The sequence below is a fragment of the Dicentrarchus labrax genome, unplaced genomic scaffold (assembly GCF_905237075.1).
Source record: "Dicentrarchus labrax unplaced genomic scaffold, dlabrax2021, whole genome shotgun sequence".
NCBI classification, from domain to species: domain Eukaryota; kingdom Metazoa; phylum Chordata; class Actinopteri; family Moronidae; genus Dicentrarchus; species Dicentrarchus labrax.
The window spans coordinates 27,669-33,668 of record NW_026136799.1 but is presented as its reverse complement, the minus strand read 5'-3'; positions in this window follow the sequence as shown (position 1 = coordinate 33,668).

The following is a 6,000-nucleotide window of genomic DNA, read 5'->3' as shown; positions in this document are numbered from 1 at the left end:
GGCACTGGCTGGTACTCCTCATCAGTGGTGTTGCTGTCATCCTCTGAGGAGGGTGTCCAATCATCTTCAGGATGCCGCTGTGAAGCTTCCTGAGGTGGAAACTGGCAGATAGGTGCTTCTGGAAGAGAATGGCAGCTTGTGTGAAAAAGCTTCTTTTCTCAGCCTGGCACACTTAGGTGGAAAAACACCAAAGTCCCACAGAATTGCATGTGAAACAGGAAAAAGCCAGAATTACATGGGAAACGCAAAAAAGTCACTTTTAATATTTTTGTCCATTACAGCCAAACTAAGTGAGAGAGCCACACCAAACCACTCTATAATGTAAAAGTCACCGCTGTGAAGCTTCCTGAGGTGGAAACTGCCAGATAGGTGCTTCTGGAAGAGCATGGCAGCTTGTGTGAAAAAGCTTGTTTTCTCAGCCTGGCACACTTAGGTGGAAAAACACCAAAGTCCCACAGAATTGCATGTGAAACAGGAAAAAGCCAGTATTACATGGGAAACACAAAAAATTCACTTTTCATAGTTTTGTCCATTACAGCTAAACTAAGTGAGAGCCACACCAAACCATTTCATCCATCACTTTAATTATGCCACTGTGAAGCTTTGCAAGTCCAAAATGAATTATTCTGTGGTCAAGTATTCCCTCTTTTGTCGAAAAGGCGTAACTGCAGTTGGAACACAGAAAACCACTCTATAATGTAAAATTCACCGCTGTGAAGCTTTCTGAGGTGGAAACTGACAGATAAGGGGCAGAACTCAGGTTGCTGATGCGTGCAACTGCATAAAGGGTGGGCCCTGGGGTGATACCAGTGGGTACTGGATTGTAGTGCAGTGTCTCTTCAGCAGTGTGAAACCACATAATTTTCCAATGATGAGACATCCACTCACCCGCCGGCTCCACTGTCTCTGCCATCAGCTGCTCGGCCTCCACCGCTGTGTCTGTATTGTCCTCTTCCCCTGAGGAAGAGGAATCAGGCACTGGCTGGTACTCCTCATAAGTGGTGTTGCTGTCATCCTCTGAGGAGGGTGTCCAATCATCTTCAGGATGCCGCTGTAAAGCTTCCTGAGGTCGAAACTGGCAGATAGGTGCTTCCAGAAGAGAATGGCAGCTTGTGTGAAAAAGCTTGTTTTCTCAGCCTGAGAAGCTAATTCAGCACACTTAGTTGGAAAAACACCAAAGTCCCACAGAATTGCATGTGAAAAAGGAAAAAGCCAGAATTACATGGGAAACGCAAAAAAGTCACTTTTAATAGTTTTGTGCATTACAGCCAAACTAAGTGAGGGAGCAACACCAAACCACTCTATAATGTACAAGTCGCCGCTGTGAAGCTTCCTGAGGTGGAAACTGGCAGATAGGTGCTTCTGGAAGAGAATGGCAGCTTGTGTGAAAAAGCTTGTTTTCTCAGACTGAGAAGCTCATTCGGCACACTTAGGTGGAAAAACACCAAAGTCCCACAGAATTGCATGTGAAACAGGAAAAAGCCAGAATTACATGGGAAACGCAAAAAAGTCACTTTTAATAGTTTTGTCCATTACAGCTGAACTAAGTGAGAGAGCCACTTCAAACCACTTATGCATCACTTTAATTATGCCACTGTGAAGCTTTGCAAGTCCAGAATGAATTATTCTGTGGTCAAGTGTGCCCTCTTTTGTTGAAAAAGCATAACTGCATTTGGAACACAGAAAACCACTCTATAATGTACAAGTCACCGCTGTGAAGCTTCCTTAGGTGGAAACTGGCAGATAGGTGCTTCTGGAAGAGAATGGCAGCTTGTGTGAAAAAACTTGTTTTTTCAGCCTGGCACACTCATGTGGAAAAACACCAAAGTCCCACAGAATTGCATGTGAAAAAGGAAAAAGCCAGAATTACATGGGATACGCTAAAAAGTCACTTTTAATATTTTTGTCCATTACACCCAAACTAAGTGAGAGAGCCACACCAAACCACTCTATAATGTACAAGTCGCCGCTGTGAAGCTTCCTGAGGTGGAAACTGGCAGATAGGTGCTTCTGGAAGAGAATGGCAGCTTGTGTGAAAAAGCTTGTTTTCTCAGCCTGAGAAGCTCATTCGGCACACTTAGGTGGAAAAACACCAAAGTCCCACAGAATTGCATGTGAAACAGGAAAAAGCCAGAATTACATGGGAAACGCAAAAAAGTCACTTTTAATAGTTTTGTGCATTACAGCCAAACTAAGTGAGAGAGCCACACCAAACCACTCTATAATGTACTAGTCACCGATGTGAAGCTTCCTGAGGTGGAAACTGGCAGATAGGTGCTTCTGGAAGACAATGGCAGCTTAAATGAAAAAGCTTCTTTTCTCAGCTGTTGTTCGACGTCATCCCGAGCACATGGTTACTTATCATATGGCGAATTAAAGGCCCCTGCACGCATTTAAAGCAAGGAGACCTGTTTTGTTAAATGTGCATTAATATTTGTATCGTTTTGGCCTCCTGAATGGCTCCAGGTTTAAAAAGTCAAGTTAAAAAGTATTTAAATAGACATGACAAGGTTTTAATCAATTCAATATTTATTAGGAATGGTCAAAATGTATAATAGATAAGCTGGGAAAGTGCAATGTAGCAGCAGCATTACACACAGTAACAACACACAGACATATCAAAAAAATCAACATAGAATGCAATATAAAAAATGGATAAATAACCAGTATAATTGCAGTGCAAACTAAAAATAAAAAATATAAGGTGCAGTGAACAGATGAAACATATAAGGTGCTTGGATAATAGTACAGTAAAAATTTAAAAAAAAAAACTTTTAATGTCTTTTTAAACTCTTCTCAGCCAGCCACAGCTCCACAGTCTTCCCTTCATAGAAAGCACAGAAGTGCTCTCCCCCATATTGGCTGTGGCCAAAGTCTTTCTGCTGTGGCTGGCCACAGAGTTGGCAGATCCGCAGTTTGTGGGGCTTCCTCACTTTCCCACCTGGTTTCTCTGGTTTCTCATGCCTCTGTTTGAGGTTCCAGGCTGTTGTTCTGGGGAGCTTCTGTAGCTCACCAGGGCCAAGCTGTTCCCTGATCTACTCTTGCACTGTGCGTCCTCCAGGGCCCTCTTCCACAGCACAAAAGTATTGGCCCTTGAGGTAAGTGTGGCCACCATCCACCGTGCATGCTTGGCCACGGATGTTGCAGGGGTCACCAGGTTTGTGCTGTGGCTTTCCCCTGGTACTTTGGAGGACTTTTTTGTCTTTTGCTGCTTTAATTTTGCGCCTGTACACAGTGCAACGGGTGGGCTTGCTGGTCCCCGCCACTGGCTCTGCTGCCTGAAGCCGTCAAGGAGAGGAGCTGGAGGAGGAGGAGGAGGAGGATGTGCAGTCGTAGTCCACTTAAATACAAATACAATACAGAACTCTGTTAGTCAAGGTACATAGAAACACAGATGCAGTTTAACAAAGTATATTTCTAACAAACCTAATGAAGTGACGTGTTTGGTTTTCCGCGTTGCTTTTCTGCCTTCCATTCTGTCCAACTAAACCCTCAGCACCCCCTGTTGTTTTACAGTGTCCATTTGAGGCCCATTCTCACCTAGTCTCTAGGTAAACCTTTGAACCTGACCCTGGGTTGACCCCTTGACCCTAGTTTTAAGTGAGGAGAGGGAATGATGTATTGTGTGACTGTTACCTGTGGGAATTTAGTGATATCAGGCACCTAGTCTAGATACCTAGTCTTCCCTATATTTATTTAATTTCTTAAAGACCGAAAGAAGCAGGAGAAAGCATTGGTTTAAAAAAGAAAAGTTTATTTAAAACAAAAACAATTAAGACAGCAATATACAACTATATAGATATATATTGGAATTTCCCCATTGTGGGACAAATAAAGGAATATCTTATATAAGACAACTATATACACAATATTTATTTAGCAAACATAATTGACAAACTAAATACACTATATACACAATATTTACAAATCCCTCCCTCCCAAACACACACACACACACACACACACACACACAAAGCGTTCGTTCAGAGAGGGGGAGCCGCCCCATCACTCACTCACACACACACACACACACACAAAAGTGAAGTGTTCGCTCAGGCAGGGGGGCTGCTCCATCACGCCCCTTCACCTCTGCCAGCCACTGCTCCACAGTTCTCCCTTTCCCCTCGGCCCGGGAGCAGAAGGTCTCCTTCTTGTAGCGGCTGTGGCCAAACGCCCGCGTCTTCGGTTGGCCACTGCGCCTGCAGTTAAAGTGGGAGACCTTCTTTGCTGGTTTTAAGTGTTCTCCCAGCTCCCGGCACAACGCTCTTTCTCCTCCTGGAGCTTGCGCCTCCAGGCGGTGTTCCTTGGCACTGGTGGAGCAGTGGCAGCTGTGGCTGTGGAGGGGATGTCACCGGCCTCCGCGCTGACGCTGGTGGACAGGACGGCGTCCGCGCTGGAGGCTTGTGGGGTGGCTGATGAGGAGGAGGAGGAGGAGGCAGTGGAGGAGCTGGCGACGATGAGGTCCAGGACCAGAAGCGTCCGTGGGCAGGCGGTGCTGGAGGGGCTGGTCTGGCTGCTCAGGCTGCTGCAGCACAGTCGGTGGGGCAGGCAGGGGCTCCGCTGCAGTCTGGGGAGTGCTGGGCCCCAGGACTGCAATGGCGATGGTGTCCCTCATCATGGCCTTGCTCCTCTGGTTGTGCCTTAAAAAACAGAATGTAACAAATGCACATTAGTAATCATGACATCACACACACACACTCACACAGTGCCACTTCAAATCAGATGTGAGAGAAAGGATCAGGTCTTACCATTGCGTCAGGGTCCGCCGATTGACATCATATAGCTGGATGCGGGTGCTCGTCATGAGGGCTGCACAACTATAAACATTCTCGCGAATTGTTAGATAGTCCCTCATGACGGCACCCCAGCGAGGAATCCAGACCCCGGCAATCTTCCTGCCCTCGCTGCAGTGGAGGATGCTGAGGTCCAGCAGGACAGCCTCCACAAGCCTCGACACATCGGGAGACTGCGCCGCTCCCGCCCCCTTGCCCAGGACCGCACTACATAGACAGAGAGAGAGAGAGGAGAGAGAGAGAGAGAGAGAGTGAGTCAGTGAGTTAATTAGTGACTGACAGGACAGGACAAGAACCAAAAAAAGCTTGGAAATTTATTGTGACTGCTTACCGCTTCACACTATCCACACCCCTGGCATGTGAGCGTGCCGCTGGGTGGTCCGGAATCGGCCTTGGACAAGCCGGCCCTGGTGACGGGGGGGGAATTTGACCGCTGCCTTGTCCCAATCACTCAACTTCAGCCAGAGAGCGGTGATCTCTCTGGCTTGCCTGGGAGTGACGTAGCGGCGGTGGCGCAGTTCCACGAGGGCCTGGGCCAGGGCCACGACGTGCTGGTAGCTGCCTCCACCTGGCCCGATAACATCCTCCTCCTCCTCCTCCTCCTCCTCCTCAGCCTGCTGCACCTCCATTTGGTCCACGCGGGTGAGGTTTGAGGACTGAAGGAGAGCGCTGTGGTGTTCGAGGAGACGAATCTCCTCTGGTTCCTCCTCCTCGAACTCTTCATCACTGCCCCCCACCCCCCCGGGCTTCGTCCTCATCAGTCCCTCCTGGATGCAGTCGAGGTGTCGGCGCTGCGTGCTCCAGATCTCCTCCATTCGGGCGCGGTCGATCAAAGGGACGCCCATGCTGTCCGTCACGTGCCAGAAGGTGTCCAGCACCTCTTGGACCAGCCGCTCCGTCTCCACTGCACCCCTGGTGCGGCGCCGGCAGTGAGGGGCGAGCTCCTTGGCGTCCAGCTTGACCTCCTGGGCGTCCCTCCCCTCCTCGGACTGCTTGGCTCCTCTCAGGCGGGACACGTCTTCGGCGTCCCACTCAAAAATGGCGAAGGAGAGCCTCGCCATGAAGAGGCCGTAGAGCTGGTGGCTGTCGGTGGTCACCCCTCTGGCGAAACGCCGCATGAGGTGCCACACGTCGAGCCTGACGACCAGCTCGTGCCACTCGTGGAACAGCTTGGACGTTTGACACTGTCCCACGGTGGCACAGCAGT